Raw genomic sequence first — 24,810 nt, forward strand, 5'->3', positions numbered from 1 at the left:
TTTAGACAGTACGCTTTTATAAAATTTTGGTTACATTATGGTTTACATTATGGTTTACATTTTAGATGATACACCTCTACAAATATTTGGAGAAATTTAAAATGGCCTGCATCCATCACCATACAGTCATGCAGAACACCTCCATTGCCCATCAGTTACCCCTTCTTCCATCTACTCTATTCCTCTCTCCCCTCCCCTCAGGGGCCACAGTGACAACCAAGCTTCACTGCCTTAAGGACAAGATTCATATATACCTGCAACAAGGCATTGTTGTCCACCCCCATTGGGAGCCAACCATGCTCTGGAGAGACACCCTCTCCTCTGTTTGAGATCATCTGGCCTCCCCAGGATGGGGGTACAACACCTTCCCACTAATTGTATGGGTCTCTTCCCACTGACATAACAAACTATGACAAAATGAGCACTCACACACTCCCTAGAAGCCTGCCCCAGGTGCATCCTGTGCCAGATGCACCTTGTCAAACACCTTAAACAAGTAACCTTTCCTTATTTATTTTTGAAAGAATTTTCTCAACGTTATAGCTTCAATCATGTACCTGACAATCTCCTGTGTTCACCTGCTCCCCCCAAACCTCCCCCCAATTTCTTGGACCATCTGACCCATTCTCCCAACCCTAGCCCCCTCAAGCCTACAATAGTATCCCCATGCCCCCATTTTATCCCTTCACAGCACAACTACTTACCTCCACTTTATCATAGATTTCGCCTGTGTGGGTGTTGGCTCACAATGTTCCTCTCTCCCTCTATTTCTTGTAAGCCTATCTTCCAGACTCTAGCTCTCTGAGACTACTTGATTTATTCAATTCATATTGGAGAGATCATGTAGTATTGGTCCTTCAATGCCTGACTTGCTTCACTCAACATTAGGTCCTCAAGTTTCCCCCATGTTATCCCATGTATTAGTATTGTATTCCTTCTTACAGCTAAGTAGTATTCCATTGGATGTATATGCCATGTTCAATGTTCTGCTTATTTTCCTGGTTTTTAGTTGCTCATTGGACTGAGTCGTGTCTTCTAGATTATTGGTATGGTTTGTAGGTTTTTGTTACTCTCTCCTCATCCCTTTATCTTGATTGGTTTGTTCAGTTGATTCACTTCTCCCTCTAGTCTGGGGTTTTATTTAGGTACAGGTTTTGTCTGTGTGTTAAGTTTTCTCTTTGCTACTTTTTTCTTCATATTCTCTTTCCTCGTTGTTGTCTAAGTTCCCTTGAAGGGAAAAGATTAGGGCCATGGAAAGCAAAAGAGGTAAGAAAAAAAAAGTATAACAGTAATATTGATAGTAAAAGTTAGCAGAAGAACCATATAAGATCTAGGAGAATAAATATTAAACTCATGTAAGCAGTGTAGTGTTACAGGAACAAAAAAGTGGAGTACAATTAAACGGGGGACTGAATATGGAGAAGAATATAGTATGAATTAAAAGGCCAGTGTAATGAGAAGAGTGGGAAAGAAAAGAAAGGGCAAAGACAGAAAGAATTAATAAAAGATAGAAAACAGAATAGAAGTGTTAGAAATAAAACGTCAGAAAAATTGGGGGCTAAACAAAGAGAGGTAGAATGTAAGAGCAACAACAGAAGATGGAAAATAGAAAGATGTAGGAAGAAAAAGAGTTAGTATTGGTAGCCAAATCAGTACACACAGAAAAGAGGAAATCAAGAAAAAGGAAATATAGTAAACAAGAAACAAGCTGACAGCACCTAATTTTAAAAAAAAAAAAGGGTGGAGATAAAGAGAAAGGAAAGACAAGAAAACAAACAAACAAAAAACAGACAAACCCACAGGAAGGAGTCAACTAAATACTAAGAATAAACAGACTTCCCTCTTAAGCCCCTGTGGAGTTTGTCAGGTTGCCAGTGTTTATCAATCAATTACCCTGCAGCTTTCTCACTGTGGATTTTGATGTGGGTTTTAGTGAGTAAACTAAGTTAAATTATATAACGAAAGTAACCTTTTTTTTTTTTTAAGGAAAAAGAAGAGACCCAAGGGAAGCTAATACAAGGACAATGTCTATGTTTTCCCTTTCCTAAAGTATCAGCTAGATGTTTAATATCCCAGTGGGTCACTACTCTAAGAGGAGCTGGGAATGTAACTAGAAACCTTGTATGTTCAAGGCTGAAGCTCCTCCACTGAGCCAAACCTCTCTACTGGATTGATTAGCTCTTCAATCCTGGGGTAGAATTGATTCTTTGTAATTGGATAAACTGCTAATTAGGAATCTGTCATTCCCCCCCACCCCCTTTTTTCCTAACTGCTTTCTCTCCCAGGGCAGCAGGAAGCAATAACCTGTGTGAGTTCCCTTTTGAAATTAAAATGGCACCCTGGTGACTTAACTCACCAGAGAAAAAAATGACTCTCAGTTTCTTTGATAGAGAGCACCCACACCTCCCTGGGAACCCTAAATATACTCTTGGAAGCTTATTAAGCACTTCCCATACTGGCGGCTCCCTTAAGTGGGTTGCACAGGACTAGTTAATTGCCTGACTCCACCTTCTCCCAGACCAATTTTCCCTATCCCAGGGAGGTCCAGTAAATCAGGCTGCCTCAGGAGATTCTTCTCTCCCCTCTTTCTGGGTTCTCCTCAAGTCAGCTGGTATACTCCTCAAAACTCAAAAAGGGAGTCCAGACAATTGAACCAGCACTCAGGAAATCCCTCTCCAACTTCCACCACAGCCCTCACCCTCCCAGAGTTTGTCTCTTCCAGCAAGGGTTAGGGAGCTGAGGCTTCCTGTCCTGAGGGAGGGGCTTAGCCATCCCACAGCTCTAGCCTCAAGGGACAGAAACCCATGATTTTACCTTGAGCAATCACTCTTTTTGTCAGGCTCTCTCCAGATCATGCCCTGAAGCTTCCTGCTTTGTGGGTTCCCAAAACAGCTCACTCAGGCAGGATTTTTTGCCCCACTCAGCCACTTTTTGTAGGAAAGATGGTGTGGGTACACCTACTCTGATGCCACCTTGCCCCTTCTCCTCTCCATTCACTTTTTTTTGTACTTGTTAAGGGAAAATGTTCATATTTTTGTCTCTGTAGGAAACCCTTACCCTGATTTCATTCTTGTGACCTAAATGCACAGCTAGAGATATTCTTAAGCAAGATATTCAGAGTCAGACATTTTGGAGTAAAATCCCACCTTTGTCATTTACAGATTGTTTGATTTGGTAGGCAAGTAACCTAGCCTACTTCTGCTCAGTTTCCTCATCTGAAAAATGGAGTTACTAATAGTAATTACCTCTTAGGAAGGTGTGAATATTAAATGAGATACCCCAAGTACTATCCTTGGCTCCATTTCTGGTACACAACAAGCATTCAATAAACATTAGCTTTAAATGTCATGGCAATTACAGTAATCATAAGGAGGATGAAGATTATGAATTCAGTGCTCAGTTTCCCAATCTCCAAGTCCATGACAAACTACCCAGAATAGTGCATATTGAATGTCCTGCTGCAAGGAAATTTTAGGTAAATTTCCTATGAGAATCTAATGTAATGGACTATGAACTCATTATGTCTCCCTAGGTCAGCATTATCAATGGTAGACCCAAAGAAGCAAAACTGATACAGTGCATTGAAAATCCACCATAGGTGTCAATTTGTGCATGTAAAATGTTAGTCATATGCAAAATTTTATAAAGTCATCCTTGTGTGGTCAGGTACACCAAGTGGGAATGCTACTGAATCATTGGAAGAAGAATATTGGATGGTGTCCAAGGGGAAAGTTGTAGTGTGAGCATGGGCAGCTCAAATAAGACTTTGCACAGCAAGTTGTTTAAGATATGAGCATTGGAGGTGACTATGGAATGGAGTTATGGTTTGAGAATCACAGGAGATAAGAAAAAGCAGAAGATAGGAAGAAGAGCAAGATGTGATCAAACTTAGAACTGGTGAACGCTACCTGAGGTGGAGTTCCTAGCTTGTATTTTAAAGGCTCCAAGGTAAGAATGGCACGAAATGGGCAGGGTAGGATTTATCAGCTGAAATCTGTGTAAATTAACTGATTTTTACAAGATCACATAGCTAGTTAGTTACTGATCCAATTTTAAAACCGATGTTTGCTCATCCACAATCCTGAATTTATTCCTCTTGATCACATGAGAAATGCTGGGCTCAACTAAGGCACTAAAGACCACATTCATGAAGATATATTCTTTTCCTGACATGGCCTTCATAGATATGAAGATGCAAGACTCTCAACAAATTGCACCAATTAGATTGAAAATTGTCATTGAATAGGAATTTCAAAAGCTGTCAGTCTCAACTTAACTTAAAAGAGACATTAATATGTACGCACCTTTAGTCTCTTAGGAGAATGCAAATACTTGAAAGAGTTTGTGGATTCCTGCACCTGTCTAGATCATCCATTTCAATTTTAGAACTTGCTTTTTTCTGTAAAGGTGCCCAAGGACCATATGAATTGCACTACACATCCCATTGTGAGTCAGATCATATCAAGCTTCCACTCAAGGCCCTACAAGGGTTTCTCAGCTCCCTTTGAAGAAAAGTCAGTGACCTTGCAAGGGCCACAATCCCCACTCATGAGGTGACCCTAATTTCCCCTCTCACCTCACCTTTATTAGTCTTCCCCTTGCTCATGCTATTCCAAATGCTCTGGCCACCCTGACTGCTCCTGCCCTGGGAGCCTTGAACTCATTCTTTTCTCTGCTTGACATGCTCTTCTTGCACCCAGATATTTGCTGGATGACTCCCTCACTTCCTGTGCATCTTCACTCAATAGTCACCTTCTCAGTGAAGCATTTCCTGGTCTCTCAAACATTTCAGTGCTCCCAACACTTCATATAATCTCTCCCTGTTTTATACTATTTCTATTCACATATAACCATATCTAACGTGATGTATTTCACTTATTTATCTTATTGTTTGTTTCTTCCCACCAGAATGTAAATTCCATGAAAGCAGGCTTTATCTCCCCGTTTTTATTCAGTGCTAGATCCTCAGTGTCTAAAGAACACTGCTTAAATTTGATGAGTGAATAAACAATCAAACAAATAAATAAATGAAATCTTGTCTCCTTAAAATTAAATTTAAAATTATGCAACTTCTCTGCAAGAGGAGAAATTCAAAACAAGTAATTTCAAACTAGATAAATCAGTATTTTAAAAAGCTCTCTTATGTTTAAATTTCTTCATTCTATTCCTTTATACAAAACCAATTAATTTCCATCAGTATCAAAGCAAACATTTCTCTCCTACAAAATGCTCTATTCTTTGTTTTCCAGAAGGATTTTCACATTCTTACATTCATGTCATGATTCCCACTTTATGAAAGTCCATGCTCCCTACTCTTTGCTATTCCAAATCTTAACTCCTTGTAAGCCCAGCAAAACGTTCTTATTTTCTAAGAACTCCTCCTCCTTTACTCCCACCCAGACAACTTTTTCCTTCTCTTTATTTCTGAATCACTTGAGGGCTAAGATACACATTTACTAATCCTCCTTTATTCATTGGAGACATTTTTGTCTAACACTCTCTTGTTCTGAAATTTAACATGTTCATATTTTAAATCACTATTATTTAAGCCAAGTTTTATGGGAGAGGTCACTGATGCTTAGAATCAATATTTGAAATCTCTTTCATACCAAATGTAATGTTATACAAATTAATGCTCAGATAATATCTATTGGATTTCTCCACACTATGGTTGCAGAAATGACTTGTCTTTGTTTTAAGGCAATATTTAAATACAGTAGGATAGCTACATTGGTGGAAAGTCAGACTGAAGTAATCAGAAGTTATAGGCCCTGCCAAGAAACCTGTCACTCAAGTGCAAATATCCAGTCTGCCTTCAATCTCCTTAGGTTCTTTCTAAAGGATAAATGAGCAGAGAACCTCTGACAGTGCCATAGGATAGGAAATAAGAAAATTTACCATGAAATGACAAGGGCAAATTTTCATTCTTACCCAATTTGCATAGCTAAATTACTTCTAATTATGAAATTTCATGAATGGGAGGCAAAATTACCAGGCACAGTCTACTCTACTGCTGGTATATTAACCTCTAAAAGGATATTCTAGTCCAGAGTCAGGAAGGTACAGAATTCTTCAGAAGGCACATGCAACAAGCTCACCCATAAGATCAGGCATAGCTGTGTCCTTGCTCCCTTGAGATGTTTATCTCAATTTTGTACCATGCTTGGCATTTTTAAAGGCATTTTTCCTCTTAAAATCATATCTGTTTCTGCAGACAATAAAGCTATATCTAATATGTCAACAATTGCTGTAAATTTTTGTTATTAACTGAGATAAGTATTGTGTCTATTGTTCTTACTTCATTTTCAAGAATAAATTGCTTGAATTGTAGTTTAGTACATAAATATCCCATTGAAAATTAAATAGCTGTCAAAAATGTTTTGGGGAAATTGCAGTAAAGAATAAACCTAAACACTGCATGTGATTTATCATTGAGCCTGCTCAACTCTCTGGCAGTAAAGAGAAAACCAGAAAGAGCAGGAACTCTTTCTCAAGCAGCCCTCTTAGTGTGTGTGTGCATGTGTGTGCGTTTGTGTGCTCCTATGTGTACTTAAGGCCAATTTGGAATAAGACTGTTAGGGTTGGAGTTAATGAATGTTTAAAAGTGGAGTAATTTATTCTGAAGGGGAAAAATTCCAGGGTTGTAAATGTGCTTGAGAGCTTAAGAAAAAGGAATTTCCATTGACCTTGTTAGCTTAATTAAGTGATTCCCAATTAAGATACTAACATAACGTTAGCAGCTAATGACATGCAAACTAATATTGGCTTAAAATATATGCTAGAATTCCCGAAGATGATTTTGATGATGATGATGGATGATGACAATCTTGCTTTATTACTATCTACTTTTACACCATGGTTCAATGGGCAGAGTATTCTAAAATATATACATTTGATATTGCAGAGTAGGGAATATAGTAGGCAACCTCTAGCACACACATATAATGGAAAACCATATATCCACTCAGGAAGGAAGCAGTTAGAGAGGACATGACCATAACCTGTCTTCTATTAAATGGCAACAAAAGTAGCTTTGGCCCTCATAGATTAAATATCCTATATATTTATTTGTTGCTTGACTCAGTAAATATTTATTGTGTGCCTGTTTGATCTGCCTACTTGATCAGAGAGGTAAAAGTAAAGTTTTCTCAATCTTCTTTCCTTTTTGTTTTCATCCCAACACAGATTTGGCCAAACAGTTTCTTAAGGTAGAAATATGCAAAGAGCAAGTTAGAAAAATATCAAGATATGAACAAGTGTAAAAAATAAATTCTGGACTGTTTGTAGTCCATTCCCTAATGTAGGAATCACATAAGCTATTTGGTTAATCCTCCATTGTCTCCTGAAGGTAACTCATTTTCAAGTACATGTGAACTTCAAAGAGTTTTATGGGGCTCTGTTGCAGCATCTATGTTATTTGCAAAGCATTGCTCTCAACTTTAGGCATTTTGAATTAGAAACTAGAAGTCTTCCAGCAGTTTTATGAGATTTAGACCAAACTATTTATCACTTCTGCATTCCTACAGGGCCCTGCAATGATCCTCCCTAAGCATGGTTGGGCTTTCTGGTGGAGAGGTAAATGCTTCACTATCACTAACATATCTTTTCCTCCTTTTGATGATTGCAAGATTCACTCCTTAATGGAGAAGGATGGTTGCTTCATTAAAGACTTCAGGAAATCAGATGTGCCCCTGTCAATATAAGGTACCTGAGGAGAAGAAGTAAAGGCAAGACTTAGAGCTAAGAGCACTGCTTGAGAGGAGACTTTACTTATCTGAAAACTATAAGAGGGTACCATGTGCTATGAAGAGTAACACACAAACCCTGAGGCCCTCAGGTCACGGAGGGACATACTGGCAGAGGAGGGGCATTGCTGTAAAGGAACTAGAGAGACAAAGAATTTTATGAAGTAATCAAGACCTGCCAGTCTACCACTTATCTCCACTCACCCAAATCCTCCCTGACCTAAATGAGAGGTAGATACTTCCATAGTGCCAATCACACACCTATTCCTATAGCATTTCCATTAGTGTTCATTTGATGCCACAAGATCATATGCCCACATATTGTGCTCTGATAGTTTCCAGCCCACTGGCTTCACTTTCTTAACCTTCTGAAAGACAAGGACTGTGCCTTTTCCTTTGTTTTATTTTCCTCTCTACCTGCCGTGTTGAGAATAATACATATGTATTGTCACTCAATAAATCTTTGCTAAATGCAGAAATGGACATATAAAAGAAATGAATAAATAAAAGAATGAACAGCCTTTTTAAAATTCACCAAATTTGGAAATCATCCCTGGCTTTGTTAGTGAAAAATAAGCACTTTTTCTAATAAATCTTCCATACAAGCAATACAACTTAGATATATATGCAGGGTGTGAAGAAAATTCACAGAGGTATTTCACCCTTCCATGGCTATGGCAAACATTGCTAAACACCCATAGTACTCTTCTTCTTGAAACCTCATTGTGGTGTAATCATCTTCTCAATGTAGCAATAAAGATGGTCCTGCTGGTTAACTTAATTTGAGTAAACCCATTTCCATCCCAACTCTAGATAACTCTTCATAAAACACTTACTGTAAATGCGGAAGTCACCATGCAGCTGGAAGTGACATTTTATGTACACAGAACAGTTACAGGACAGAACAAGATGAACTATGCCCTACATCCTGCAACTCCTCCTTTATTTTCAGTGCCATACATGAAGAACATCATTCCGCACCCATATCCGTATTGTCCCAAACCTGAAGATTCTTCTACCTACTTAAAATCACCTTCTCATCTGTCCCAGTGATATTTTCTTAATTCTGGCTCTAATAATTTCTCTCCTAAATTACTCAAATTATCTCTTATATTTTTGCCCCCTATCTCTCACTCTAATTTACCTTCCTAAAATGTAAATCTTGTCAAATCACTTCTCCACTTATACCCAAAATGAATCCTCATATTTGCAGATATTACTCACATACTTTCATGAAGAATGCAAGTTCTTAAATAAGGAGCTGCTATTTTAAAATTTGTCACCTATTATCTTCGCATTCTTGTTAGAATTTCTCTAAGGTAGTATTCAACTTCTGTTCCTCACTACCTTTGTGATTGACATTGCTTCTGACTAAAATAATATCTCCCCTTTTTCATCTTGTCCATCAGCTCATTCCAGGGGTTCTCAAAGAGCTCTTTTAGGTATTAGAATGGGGAAGTGGAGACAAAATCAAATATGGGAGAAGGACCCACAGTTACCCCATACTTCAAATAGTTTAAATTTTTATCTATTGCATATCTTGGGGTTCTTTTGTAGGATTTTATTAAAATAAAGATTTACAATGTAAAATATATATATGTTTTTAAAAATACCATTGAGCTTCCCTGACTTTGTTAGATTTAGATTGCTGATATCTTGGTTGGCCCACTTGCAGAATAAAAAACTAGGACTGTAGGGTGGGACCGTGTGGGAGCGCGGCGACAGCAAGTGTCGGCTTGTCTCCAGGCACCGGTGCGAGTCGGACCCGGGTGGCGGGAACGGGCGTTAAGGCCCTCCGCTTGGGGTTCGGGCGTACTGCCCGCCCCTCTGCCCAGCTGCACCTGCTTCCCCCTCGGTGGTCTAACCCCGCCTCTCCCCCGAGGGCCACCGCCACGCCATGACAGCCCCGCCTCACTGCCGCCGAGAACCCTGGCTACCCTGTCTTCTGCCCGCAACCAGTGATGCACCCCTGCACGAACCTATCAGCCGTCTCCCGCCCCCCGGCCACGCCCCCTGCCCCTCCCCCATCTTCGCCCTATATTAACCGCTGTACTTCCTGAATAAATCAGACTTGCGCACTGATCCTGGTATCCTCGGTAGTCTTCTTCCTACCGCGCGTCCTCCGCACCTTGCCGGCCCCGGAGCGCCTTCTCAGAAGGCCCCTCCATGTGTTGCAGCCCTCCGCCCGAGCCCACACCGCCCTTGCAGCGGCCCTCCGGGCGAGCCCACACTGCGACATTTGGCATCCAACGTGGGGGCAACAACTTCCCGGCCAGACCCCCACCCGCCTCGCCCGCAAGGTAAGGACCCCCGTCTTCGCTAGGCCCCACCATCGGCGCCATGGGCGGCCATCTTTCCTCCCGCCAGGCGCCTCAGGTTAGGGCCCTTGCCGGCCTTTAGACACCAATCATATGAATGTCTCAGTAAAGCAGCTCCAAACGTACTGGGACCTTTTGCTGCCTTTCAACCCCTGGCTCTCCACTTGCCAGCTGTGGGACCCGGACACGTACACTAACCTCATTGACCGCGTCACGGCGGCTATGGAGTATGAGAACAAGCGTTTTCCTCCCAGCCTTCTCCCCACGCTCATCGCCATTCGCTCGTGCCTCCAGGGCACCCCCGTCAATCGGGATGCTTTCCACTGCACCTGCGGTAAGAGCAAGGGAGAGGGGTCTCAGTCAGACAGTGATTCCGACACCGAGTCCTTGTCCAGCCGCCTCAACAATGCCCTGGACTCTTGCCCGCCCAAACCGGACACGCCTACCTCGCCCCAAGATGGCGAACTTTCGCCTTCTTCTTGGGAGGATAAAGGGAAGTCCCTCCCCCTATACCGCCCCCTCCAGCCACGGTGCCATCTTGGCCCCCGCCGGAGGAGGAGCGGCTGCCATCTTACAAGCCGCCTACCCCCTGGGGCAGTCCGCCATCTTGTGAGTCGCCGCCATCTTGGGACGAGCCACGTTCTCGCCCCACCCCCTGGGCACCCCCCGCCGCGGATCCCTCATCCGCCAGAGGGCCCATGGGTACTTGGCCCCCGCGGGCAGAGGCCCCCGCGCATCAGACGCCACTCTTATACCCGCTGAATGCCGCCCCCTCGCGGCACCGTCCGCAGGATTGGTACCCCTTTACAGCCGACGAAATAAAAAACCTCCGCAAGGCTGTTAAAGAGGACGGCCTCGGTAGCCCGTACGCCCAACATTTGCTTGAGGAGCTTAGCACTCAGCTCGCGGTTTCGTATGACTGGGTTTCCCTCGCTCGGGCCATTCTAACCCCTGGCCAATTCATCGACTGGCGTGCTCACTTTACATCAGAGGCAGAAAAGCAAGTGGCACACAACGCCTGTGTCGGGGCTCTCCATCCCCCGGACGCTTACACAGGCACGGGTCAATTCGCCAATCCGGCCCAATATCACAAGTTCTGGCTCCAACTTCGCGAGCTGGCTTTACGCGCTTTCCGCAGCTGCTCTGCCACCAGACCTGAGCCACTTGCCAAGCTAGTCCAACGAAAAGACGAAGACTTCGCCTACTTCATATCCCGGGTTCAGGAGGCCTGCAAACGCAAGGTCCCTGGCGAGCGTGCACAACAAGCCCTCGCCCGGGAACTCATTCTGGAAGGGGCCACCAATGCCTGCAGACAAGCCATCCTACCAATGAAGGAAAGGGGAGTATACGACTGGATCCTGGCCTGCTCCCACATAGACCCGCAGGCCACCGCGCTGGCTCAGGCCATAGCCACGGCCATGTCCTTCTCCTCCGACTGCTTCAAATGCAGAGAAACCGGACATTTTGCCCGCAAATGCCCTCATCCACTAACACGCCTTGAGACACCGGAGGAGCCAGACCACGCGCGCCTCCCACCCCATGTCCCCGCTGCGGCAAAGGATACCATTGGGCCCGTGACTGCCGCACCACCAACAGCCAACGGCAGCCTTTAAACGCGAGAGGGGGCAGGCCTCAGCCCCGCCAGCAAGAGGCCACTCACCCACATCACCACCCCCTGCCGTAATGTGGACCGTTCCACTGGGACCCAAGAAACCAATAATGGAGTTAGAGGTTGAAGGCCAATGGTTTGAGGGAATCCTTGACACCGGGGCAGAAATATCCTGCTCCCCAGAAACAGCCGCACACAACTGGGGTGTGCTCCCTGGCCCCCACGTCATTGGAGCCACCGGAACAGCTCCCTCATTCCAAACCAGCTAAGATCTTATTTGGAAGGACAAGGAAGGCCGCCAAGGCACCTTCCGCACCCTTGTCCTGCCCGGCATCGACAATATCCTCTGGGGCCGGGATGTCCTCTCGAACTGCGGAGCCATTCTATCCACGGCTCCCCCCCAATGATATACGCCACTGCTTGCATTACACCTCCAGCACCCACTCCTCTTGAATGGGATACCGAGGAGCCCATTTGGGTGGAGCAGTGGCCCATCTCATCCCAGAAACTGTTGGTTCTCCGAGCTCTTGTCTATGACCAGCTCGACGCAGGACACATTGAGCCATCCACCAGTCCATACAACTCACCCGTCTTCGTCATTCAGAAGAAGTCAGGCAAGTACTGGCTCCTCCATGACCTGCATGAGATCAACAAGCACATCTGCCCAATGGGCTCCCCCCAAACGGGGTGCCCCCACCCCACGGCTATACCTAAACACTGGTGCGCCGCCACCATCGACATCAAGGACTGTTTTTTCTCCATTCCACTGCACCCAAAAGACCGTCCAAAATTCGCCTTCACGCTCCCGTGCACCAATCACCAAGAAGTAGCTGAGTGTTACCAATGGTGAGTCCTCCCGCAAGGGATGCGAAACAGCCCGGCCATCTGCCAGCTTTATGTCAATAAGGCAATTCAGCCATTAAAGAACTTTGCATACATTGTTCATTACATGGACGACCTTCTCGTGGTGCATGAAACCCCCGGAGGCCTCCAAGCCATCGTCATGGCATTACTGCGCCATCTCAACGACCTTGGCCTACAAGTCCAACAAGATAAGGTACGCATGGAGCTCCCCTTCACCTTTCTAGGCTTCAACATCCACAACACCATCACGCCTGCGGCCCCCCAACTGGCCATTCTGCAGAAGCTATCTCTGACAGAGCTACAGCAAATCTGTGGGCACATCAATTGGCTCCGTTCGGCTCTCCCGATCACCACCGCTCAACTACAACCCCTCTTCATCCTCCTGCAAACTGACCAAGACCCTCTGCAGGCCGTAACAAAGAAAATCGCTATTACCTCGGCTGCGCAGGAGGCCATCCGAGCTGTCAATGATGCCCTGCGAGAATGCCAACTGCAGCGTCACGACCCCAACCGAGCCATCTTGGCACTGATCCTGCCTACCACGGGTACGCCCACCAGGCTCCTCTGGCAGAAGGGGCCCCTTCTCTGGCTCCATACCGCCAAAAGCAAGCTCAGAAAAATCGGCCTGCAAGTCACCCTCTGGATCTCCTTGGCCATTGACCTCGTCCAGCAATGCACCCACACATATGGTACTCCCCCTGACACCATTGTGTGGCCGCTTGATACCAAGAAAACCACCACGCTGCTTCTGTCCAGTCCAGACATGCAAGTCCTTGCAGAACTCTTCCATGGCGAATTTGACAACCACTACCCCAGCCATCGGCTGCTTCAGGGCATCTCCCAGTTATCCTTCATCCCTCCATCACACCACCCCTTCCCGTCTCGCCGCCCCTACCCACATGCCACCACCGCCTTCACTGATGCCTCCAAGCACAAGTTCGCAGCTGTCATCTACTTGCCTGGTACGTCAGAGCCTCAAATACTCATCCACATCAACGTGAACTCTGTCCAGGTAGGAGAGCTCCAAGCCGTCGTCCTAGCTCTCCGCGCCTGTCCCAACAGACCCCTCAACATCTTCACCGACAGCCTGTACACCTTGCAAGTCTGCCAAGTCTTGGCTTTCGCCACGTTTTTTCCTGCCAAAAGGCCTATCGACCAAGCACTCCTAACTCTCCAGAGTCTCTTGGAAAACCACACGGCGCCCTGGTACATCGCCCATGTGAGGAGCCATTCTGGCCTTCCTGGACCTATTGCTGCCGGCAATAACCTCGCTGATCAAGCTGTCCAAGCCCTCCCAGCCTCAGTAGAGCGCTCGGGAGGCCGACCGCCTGCCCCTCAACCTGGCGACCTCCTCAACCAAGCCAAGCTACTCCACTCTCGATTTCACTTCTCTGCCAGGAGTCTTCACAAGTTGTTCCCGGAACTTTCCATCCAGGCCTGCAAGCACATGGTCAGATGCTGCCGAACCTGTGCACCCCTTCTGCCCCTTGGGCCGCTACAGCCACAAGGAGTTAATCCGCGCGGGCTACGCCCCAATGCCCGATGGCAAATGGACGTCACCCACGTGCCCCAGTTCGGCAGGCTCAAGTATCTCCATGTGGCCATCGACACCTTCTCCCACCTGTGCTATGCCATTCCCCTCCCAGGAGAAACAGCCAAGCACTGCATTCAGGCCCTCAGACAAGCCATCCTCTTCATGGGAGTCCCATGGGACCTGAAAACCGACAATGGACCAGCATATTGCAGCGCTTCCTTCGCCGTGTTCCTGAGGCTATACAACATCACTCATCACTTTGGAATTCCGTTCAACCCCCAAGGTCAAGGCATGGTTGAACGCACTCATCTCTTCCTCAAGCATCTTATTCAAAAGGAAAGGAGCAACCATCCCCACCACACACCTGGGGAAATTGTCACCTCTGCCTTAATCCACCACAACCTTCTCTGCTTTGATGAGGATGGCCTTTCCCCAGTACATGCTCATTGGGGCCCATCCTACCGGCCCACGCAGGCCCCCCTTGTTCAGTGGAAAGACCCCAAGACTAACATCTGGTCAGGGCCTGCCCCCCTCCTTGCCCAGGGAAGGGGTTTTGCTTGTGTCTTTCCAGATGACGCCGCCCAGCCCATCTGGATCCCAGGATGCCTCATCCGGCCCGCCACCGCCAAACCACCTGACCCGGAGAGAGAAATGTTGCCAGCGACACCTCGCCCCTCGGATGGCCATGATGACCCTGAATGCTGAACCCGACCCTCTCCGCCAACAAGTTCTGCGGCTACTCCACCTAGCCCAAGCTGAAAGGGCCCGGCGGCCGCCGCCACCCACCTTCACCCCCCCCCCCCAAGACAGGCTTCTCGAACGTGCTGCCTGGCGAGGCCCCCCCCAACAAAATGAGCACTGGCCCTTCCTCTTCCACCTTCTTCAGTGCTTAATAAAAGAAAAGGGGGAAATGTAGGGTGGCACCGTGTGGGAGCGCGGCGACAGCAAGGGTCGGCTCGTCTCCAGGCGCCGGTGGGAGTCGGACCCGGGTGGCGGGAATGGGCGTTAAGGCCCTCCGCTTAGGGTTCGGGCGTACTGCCCGCCCCTCTGCCCAGCTGCACCCGCTTCCCCCTGGTGGTCTAACCCCGCCTCTCCCCCGAGGGCCACCGCCACGCCATGACAGCCCCGCCTCGCTGCCACCGAGAACCCTGGATACCCCGTCTTCTGCCTGCAACCAGTGATGCACCCCTGCACGAACCTATCAGCCGTCTGCCGCCCCCCGGCCACGCCCCCTGCCCCTCCCCCATCTTCGCCCTATATTAACCGCTGTACTTCCTGAATAAATCAGACTTGCGCACAGATCCTGGTCTCCTCGGTAGTCTTCTTCCTACCGCGCGTCCTCTGCACCTTGCCGGCCCTGGAGCACCTTCTCGGAAGGCCCCTCCGTGTGTTGCAGCCCTCCGCCCGAGCCCACACCGCCCCTGCAGCGGCCCTCCGGGCGAGCCCACACTGCGACATAGGACAAAATATTTTTGGAGACTTTCAATTTCATATTTTGGTAAATTAAGAAAACTTAGGAGAGGAGGATCTATCAGTAATTATAATTTCCTATTTAAACATGTTTTCTAAATCATGTTTGGACAAATTTTTGTTACCATTCTATTATATTGATAATTTTAGAAGAGGAACTCTGAACCCATAGGGGATACATGGTTGAACTTTAGAGATTCTGTGATTCCCTGAAGTGGTATGGAAATTTTTTATTTTATAAGCATTTCTCTGGGAACCAGGGTCATATTTTATTAAAGTCCCCCTAAATGCAAGATGGCATAGAGTTTAAAAACTACACTTTTACAGAAAAAAAAGCAAATCAAATTGTAAGAGAATCTCCCTTTCAAAATATAAATGCAATATAACAAAAGATAAAAAGAAAAAAAATGCCCACAATGGAATGGTTCGATGCAAATTAATTGCCCCAAACATTTTGCAGTTCTCTCATTTCATCCTATCCCAGTCTTGGTTCATATAACGAAGATGAAGTTTGTTCTATGTCCTAAAGACCCTGAACATTCCCATACTTATGTGTGTTATTTCAATAGGCAAGACTTACGTAGTTGAATAGTGCCTCAGAGGTCAGAGCCAAGCATTTTCTTGATTACTACATAGGAATGGAAATACATGAAGAGTAAGAATTGAATTTTTTGATATCCCAAAGGATGGCTAGAATTACCTTAGATTGATTTCAGATACTTTACATGACATGTATAAGTAAACATGGAGTTATTTTAATAATGCAATGTTAACTGACTGTGCAATGTACAATGCACCATGCTGTCCTTAAACTTGCTTAATTCTGCAATTTTAGCCTTGTGGTATGATTGACCCAGGAATACTTTTCATCCTTAATAATGATACCACAATTACTAGTACTAGTAATAATTCTATTACTAGTGCTGTTAAAACAAAAGTGCTTCCTATTTCACAACCTTCACAGTTTTTAATTACTTGCATATCTAACTCCGCATCTGATTTCCTTGGAAAGTCTGTGAAGTAAGTATGGAAGGTGTTTTTATTCCCTTCAGACTGATAAGGAGACTGAACTTCACACATTCAAATATTCTGACTCCAGGATCACTGTGTCCTTTCCATTGCATTATGGAAATATTCCCATACAACTTCCCAGCTAAAGTTAACTCTAAACTGAGAAATATTCACTCTATCTTGAAAATCCACTGCCTTTGGTTCAAAGACACACCAAAAAGAATATAGAAGGAATCTGTAAACTCTATTTCAGCCCTGACAAATCTCAATTCCAGGTGCTAGTGCACGGGGGAAGGATGGTTAAATATATCATACCATGCAACAATTACATATTTCAGGAAATTATAACTGATTGAATTTGAAAAATAATTTAGGAATAGGATTCCAATGGTTGAGTACAATATGACTGGGAAAGAGAAAGATAAACAAAAATAAGCTCAATTAGAGGATAATTATTAAGAAAGTAAAATGATTTAAATTTGTATTGGAAAAGGATAAGAGTGAATTGAATAAATAAATATGTAAAAGCACTAAAATCATATAATTTTTTTAAGCTAATTAGACATTAGACTGGGAGTTCATAACCTTTTTTGTTCCATGGACTCCTTTGCCAGTCAGGTATAAACCATGACTCCCTTATTAAGTCCACACTATGCTGTGTGTTATTTAATAAATGTATCATACCTGTACCAACATGTGCCCATAGAAATAATGTTTATTGAATTTCATTTCAAACTCACAGACCCCTTCTTAAAAACCCCTGCATTAGAAGTTCAGTCATTTTATAGATGGAAATAGCAGATAATATCACAAAGTACCATAGAACTTAGATTTCGGCTCTCAGAAAATATGTCACCCATTTTCCTCATTTTAGAAATGTGAAAAAAGAGGCCCCTAACTGTCAAGTTATTTATACAATATGAAAGAGTTTACAAGCAATTTGAGGCCAGAACCTGGTTACAGTGACTCCCCTTCTGCTTAATGTTCTTTTTAAAATATATGTTGATCTGCATGTATCAGTGGTTTATTAAATCATAACTAAAGATATACTTGAAAGCACTGTATTATGTAAAAGACAAATTGCATTATTATACCATATTCATGCATGCCTTTTTATTATTCACCCACTGAATGATTCCACTCATCTAATATTATTATAGAAATTTTACTCCCAGACATATGTTGAATAATAAACAATATATTTTTTTCTTTTTTTAAACCATTTTATTGCTTGAGAAGTCATTCTTTTTGGTGAGATGCCTAATGAAATTTGAATATGTGTGTTTCCTTGACATTGTAGTATATGATGTTAAGAATAGGGTCATTAAAATGAGTGGAACACTTTAAAACACCTGCTTGCAAATCTAAGATTAAGATCCTTGAAATATGGGCACGAAACACTACTACAAATGTGTCTTTCTTTCCAACTGAGTGGAAACTGAAGACTTCAGGAATAAAGATATGGTGCAGTGTTTTGAGGCTATTTGGAGGTTAATACAAGGGGCGTTTCAGTGCTTAATGTGGCAAGATTAAGAATACTAATGTGATATTTCTCATTTCCCAATGTATCAGAGGAGTCTAACAACCCTACTACAGCTGCTGCCTGAGGCAGCCTGTGAGAGAGACATCTCATCAGGCTAAAACCTTTCTATTGAGGTCACCATGTAAACAGTTAATGAAGCAGAACTCTCTGGTGACTGAACACATTTGGATGAGTTCAAAGAAATGTTCATCCACAGTAGGGGAATTGCTTCAATGATGCTTTAAAGGATACTGTGGACATTCAGCTCTCCCCGCATTCAATGGGGTATTCATAATTAATTTCTTATTTTCTGAGTGCATGTAGCAGTTTAAATATAACTTTTTATTATGAGCATTAAAAGTTAAGCCAGAGGTCACGCAAAATACTTGCTACCCAGTACAAGAGAATGGAAGAGATTTTAATTGGCAGCTACTTTTAATTTGGATGGTTAGAGTTTCAAAGAAATGACCCCATTTAATCCTTTCATGAACATGTAATGAATAATCACTGCTGTTTGATCTCTGTCATAATCGGCAGCAGCAGCAGCATTTCAGTGACTGTGCATTTTATTTACCATTGCATGTACACTATACCAAAGTAAATATATTTATATCTTTTTGTATTTAATATTCTCTTATTTAGTACTCAATATGTGCCATGCACTGCTTTAAATTCTTTATGAACTTTACCTCAATTTAGTAAAGTCTGCTTATTTCACACCCTTTGATCCCTTGTTATAAGTATATTTTGGTCCTCATAACACACGTACAGTTTGCCCAAGATGGCAATAACTAGCCCCATTTTTTCTTTCTCACCCCATCCAGAGTCATGTATCTTCTTCCTATCAATAGACATGTTGATGATCCACCTGGTAAACTGATAAAACTGTTTCTTCACTACCACAAATTAGGTGACTTTCAACTCTAACCCATGTACACAGTCATAATTGGATTCCTTCTCAATTGGAAACATTTTCCTTTTTGAAATTTTGCATTATAAATATTCCCCTAAAAAACAGCATTCTCCTTGGGGGAATTGTATGCTTTCTTAAAATGTATCAATACAATTGATTAAAGAAAAACACACAGCATTTTCAGCTGGTCAGAAGGAAGGGTCATCAGATTGGAGGAGGTATGGAGAGTGAGGGGGTTCAGTGGGGCACAAGGTCAAAAAGGTGAATAGAGGCCAGATCTTGCTGGACTTGTAGGCCAAAGTGAAGGGTTGTTGAGTGTGTTGGGAAGCCCTTGTGCGAGTAGAGTGATTTACATCTTTAAAAATCTCTCCTGGGGGATGGACTAGAAAGATAAGGCTCAGCATTCTCACAAAAAGAATGGAGAAAGAGTCAAAAGCAGACTGAAAGACTTACTTTGGGTAGGTCCTTACTTTGCTGACCTACCAGGTCAGCAGACCAGGACAGTGCTTCACAATTTCCAGGAGGGTGAGGGACAGAGAGACTAAGAAGACAAAACAACAAACAGTGAGTTACTAAATTTCCCAGTCACTGGGAAAGGTTCCCTCACAGACTGTTGAGATATTCAGTGGTAAAACCCCTTGCTCTTTGGAGCTGATTGAGAGGGTAGCATTTGTCTTCCTCCATGTAAGCTGTTACAAGGGAAAAGGGAGGGGGAGTAGGGGGCTTTTCTTCAGTGAATTTGGCCAGTAGAGCCCACTTTGAATCTTGGCTCTGGCCAGACAAAACAAAGGAAAACTGAGAGAGATACACCTCCACATTTCCCTGGAAAGTTGGCCAAGAAGCATCATCTGCTGACCCATGTGGAAATTACACATGCAAAACTGTTTTTTGAGCTCTCTTTACCCCACCCCTGGGAGAAAGTCTGTGCCAAAGTAGTGAGTCCCTCTCATAATTTTGATAACTTAAGCTGGGCAATCATAAAGACTTAAGATAAGTTGAACCAAATATCAAAGAAGAGCTGTGGAAAAAAAAAAAAAAACTATAGGAAAGAGAAAGGAATTGACCATCAGAGTAAATTCACCAACATATTCAGATGTGCAGACATCAACAGAAAATTATAAGCCATACTAGGAAACAGGAAGAGACAGTCCAGCCAAAGGGACAAACCAAATATCCTGAAGAGATACAGGATTTAGTAGAATTAATCAATGATAATCACACAATTCTTCTAAATCACTTCAAAGAATTTAAAGAAAATATGACTAAAGATATAAACAAGATTATGAAGATACTGGGTGAGCATAAAGGACAATTTGAAAGTCTGCAAAGAAAAGGAACAGACTTTATGGGAATGAGAGACATGATGGATGACATTAAACTATATATCAGCGGTGCATGAGAGCATATTTGAATTGCTTGAAGACAGAATTAGTGATTTTGACAACAGAACATCTGAAATAGAAAAGACAGGAGACTGGAAAGAGAAGAGAACAGAAACAATTTAACAAGGTCTAGGGAATTGAATGACAATATGAAATACAAAAAAACAAAAACAAAAACAAAAAAAGCCCATTATCAGTGTTCCAGAAAGAGAAGAAAAAGAAAATGGAAAAGGGGCAGAAAGAATATTTGAGGAAATTATGACTGAAAACTTCCCCAACCCTTATGAAAGACATAAATATGACTATCTAAGGACAATGGACCCCAAACAGAATAAACCCAAAGAGAACTACCCTGAGACATCTACTATTCAGAATCATAAATATCAGTAATAAAAAGAAGGTTTTGAAAGCAGCAAGAGAAAAGCAAAGCATCACATGCAGGGGAAATTTGATAAGATTAAGTGCTGACCTCTCATCAGAAAACATGGAGGAGAGAAGAAATTGGTATGATGTGTTTAAGTTATTGAAAAAGAAAAACTACCAACCAAGAATTCTGTACCTTGCAAAGCAATTCCTTCAAAAATGAAGGGGAAATCAAAGTCTTCACAGACAAACAAAAGCTTATAGAATAGTTAACAAAAGATACTAAAGGGAGTTTTGCAGTCTGAAAAGAAAAAAAAAAGGGTGAAAGACTTGGAGAACAGCATAGAAATGGATATTACTAGAAAGGGAATATTAAAGGGTAAAAAGATAGACAACAGAAAGCCAAAGGTCAAAATGAATGAAGTAAATAATACATTTACATAATAATATTGTATGTTAATGGCTTGAAATGCCCAATCAAAAGTCATAGACTGATAGAAGGGATTTAAAAAAATAAGCCATCTGTATGTTATCTACAAGAGACTCACCTTAGATGTAAGGACACAACCAGATTAAAAATGAAAGGTTGGAAAAAGATATTCCCTGCAAATAGTAAACAAAAAAGAGCTGGAGTAGCGATACTAATATCGGACAAAAGAGATTTTAAATACAAAACTGTTAAAAGGAATAAAGAAGGTCTTTATATATTAATAAAAGGGGCAATTCAACAAAAAGGAATAACTATTCTAAAATTGTATGCACCTGGGAAGCAGATGTGGCTCAAGTGATTGGGATCCCATCTACCATATGGAGGGTCCTGGGTTTGATTCCCAGGACCTCAGTGAAAAGCAAGCTGGCCTGTGTGGGGTGGAGAGCTGGCTGGCTTGCACAGTGTAGAGAGCTGGTGCAACAAGATGACACGACAAAAAGAGACACAGAGGAGAGACAGAGATGCAACAAACCAGGGAACTATGGTGTCTTGAGAGATTGAGTGCCTCTCTCCAAGGGCAGAAGGTCCTAGAATTGGTTCCTGGTGCCTTCTAAAGAGAAGATGAGAAGAGAAGACAAGCAGACACAAAAGAACATGCAGTGAAGGGATACAGAGAGCAGTGAGCATAAGCATTGGGGGGTGGGAGTAGGGATAAGTAAATTTTTAAAACAATAATTTTTCACTAAAAAAAAAATGTGTGTACCTAACCTCAGTGCCCCAAGATACATGATGTGCACAAAAGCAAAACTGAAGGAAGAAATAGATGACTCTACAATAATAGTTGGAGACTTCAATACACCACACTCAGTATTGGATAGATCTTCTTGACAGATGATAAAGAGAGAGAGAGAGAGCTTGAATAATATGATAAATGAACTAGACATAAAAGACATCTGTAGAGCACTGCATTCCAAAACAGCAGGATATACGTTCTTTTCAAGTGTTCATGTACCTCTCTTCAAGATAGATCATATATTGTGTCACAAGACAAGCCTCAATAAATTTAAAAAGATTGAAATTGTACAAAACACTTTCTCCAATCATAATATAATGAAGCTGGAAATCAATAATGAATGGAAAAAGGAAAATATATGGAGATTAAACAACACATTCTTTAATAATCAGTGGGTCAAAGAAGAAATTTCAAGAGAATTTAGCAAATATCCTGAGATGAATGAAAATGAAAACACAACATATCAAAACCTATGGGACACTGCAAAGGCAGAGCTGAGAGGGAAATTTATAGCCCTCAATGCTTACATTAAAAAAGAAGAAAGAGCTAAAGTTGATGATCTAACTACACAGCTGGAAGAATTAGAAAAAGTACAGCAGACTAGGAAAGCAGATGTGGTTCAAGCAATTACACTCCCTTCTACCATATGAGAGGTCCAGGGTTCAATTTCTGGGGCCTCCTGGTGAAGACAAAGTGGACCACGCAGTGAGCTGGCCTGTGTGGAGAGTTGGTCCCTGTGGAGTGCTGGCCTGCCTGGTGAGCTGGCCTGAGGGGAGAGCTGGTGAAGCAAGATTACACAACAAAGAAAGACACAGAGGAGAGACAATAAGAAACACAGCAGACTAGGGAGCTGAGGTGGTGTAAGAGATTGAGTACCTTTCTCCCACTCAGGAAGGTCCCAGATCAGTTCCCAGTGCTGCCTAAAGAGAAGACAAGCAGACACAGAAGAATGCACAGCAAATGGACACAGAAAGCAGACAACAAGGAGGGGTAGTGGAGAAATAAATAAATAAATCTTAAAAAAAAAAAAAAAAGGCACAGCAAACTAATCCCAAACCAAGCCAAAGGAAAGAAATATAAAGATCAGAGCAGAAATAAATGAAATTGAGAACGAAAACAAAAACAATAGAGAAAATCCACTAAACCAAAAGTTAGTTCTTTAAGAAGATCAACAGAATTAACAAACCCTTAGCTAGACTGACAAAGAAAAAAAGAAAGAAGGCACAAATAAATAAAATCAGAAATGAGAGAGGGAACATTACTACTGACCCACAGAAATAAGAGAGATCATAAGAGGATACTATGAACAACTGTATGCCAAAAATCCTAGAAAATGTAGATGAGATGGACAAGTTCCTAGAAACAATGGACCACTTAACACTAACTTTAGAAGAAATAGAAGACCTCAACAAACCAATCATAAGTGAAGAGATTGAAATAGTCATCAAAAACCTCCCAAAGATAAAAAGCCTGGGACCAGAATTCACAGGTAAATTCTATCAGTCTTTCAAACATGAACTAATACTGATTTTGTTCAAAAAAATGCACAGGAATAAATGCTACTAAACTCAATTCTATGAAGCCAAAATCACCCTAATACCAAAACTGATAAAGATACTATGAAAAAAGAAAATTAAAGATCAATATCTCTAAAAATATAGAGGAAAAATCCCCCCCAAAAATACTTGTAAACAGAATCCAAAATTAAAAGAATTATACACCATCACCTGGATTTTAGCCCAGGTATGCAAGGCTAGTTAGATACAAGACAATCAATTAGTATAATAAAACACATTGATAAAATTGAAGAAGAAAAATAACATCATCCTCTTGGAAAAGTATTTGACAAAATACAACACCCTTTCTTGATTAAAAAACTCTCCAAAAGATGGGAATAAAAGGAAGTTTTCTCAATATGGTAAAGTGCATATATGAAAAACCTACAGCTAGCATTGTATTCAATGGTGAAAGACTGAAAGCTTTCCCACTGAGATCAGGAACAAGACAAGGATACCCACTGTCATGATTATTATTCAATATTGTGCTAGAAATTCTAGCTAGAGCAATTAATCTAGACAAAGAAGTAAAATCACCCAAATAGGAAAGGAAGAAGTAAAAGTTTCCCTATTCACTGATGTCATGATCCTTTATCTAGAAAAGCCTGAAAAATTCACAACAAAGCTACTAAAATTAATAGATGAGTGCAGAAAAGTGGTGGAATACAAGATTAATAAGTACAAATCAATAGCTTCTCTTTACACTACTGATGTGCAGTCTGAGGAGGAAATCAGAAAAAGATTCAGTTTATAACAGCGATGAAAATAGTAAAATATCTAGGAATAAACTTAACCAAGGATATAAAGATCTGTGTTCAGAAAACTACAAAACACTGCTACAAGAAACAAAGGAAGACTTAAATAAATGCAAGAGCATTCTTTGTTCATGGATTGGAAGACTAATATTTTTAAGATGTCAATTCTACCCAAACTGATATACAGATTCAAAGCAATCCCTATAAAAATCCCATCAGCCTTTTTTGCAGAAATCAAAAAGCAATACTTAAATTTATTTGGAAGGGAAAGGGGCCCTGAACAGCCAAAAATGTCTTTAAAAAGAAGAACGAAGTTGGAGGACTTTCACTTTTTTATTTTAAAGCATATTACTTAGCTACAGTTGTAAAAAAAAATACAGCATGGTACTGGCATAAAGACAGATAGATTGACCAATGGAACTGAATTGAGAACACAGAAATTTACCCTTACATCTACAGTCAAATGATTTTTAACAAGGCTATTAAGTCCACCCACATGGGCCAGAACTGTCTATTCAACAAATGGGGCTGGGAGAACTGGATAT

Source organism: Dasypus novemcinctus, chromosome 16 (assembly GCF_030445035.2).
Source record: "Dasypus novemcinctus isolate mDasNov1 chromosome 16, mDasNov1.1.hap2, whole genome shotgun sequence".
Classification (NCBI taxonomy): Eukaryota; Metazoa; Chordata; class Mammalia; order Cingulata; family Dasypodidae; genus Dasypus; species Dasypus novemcinctus.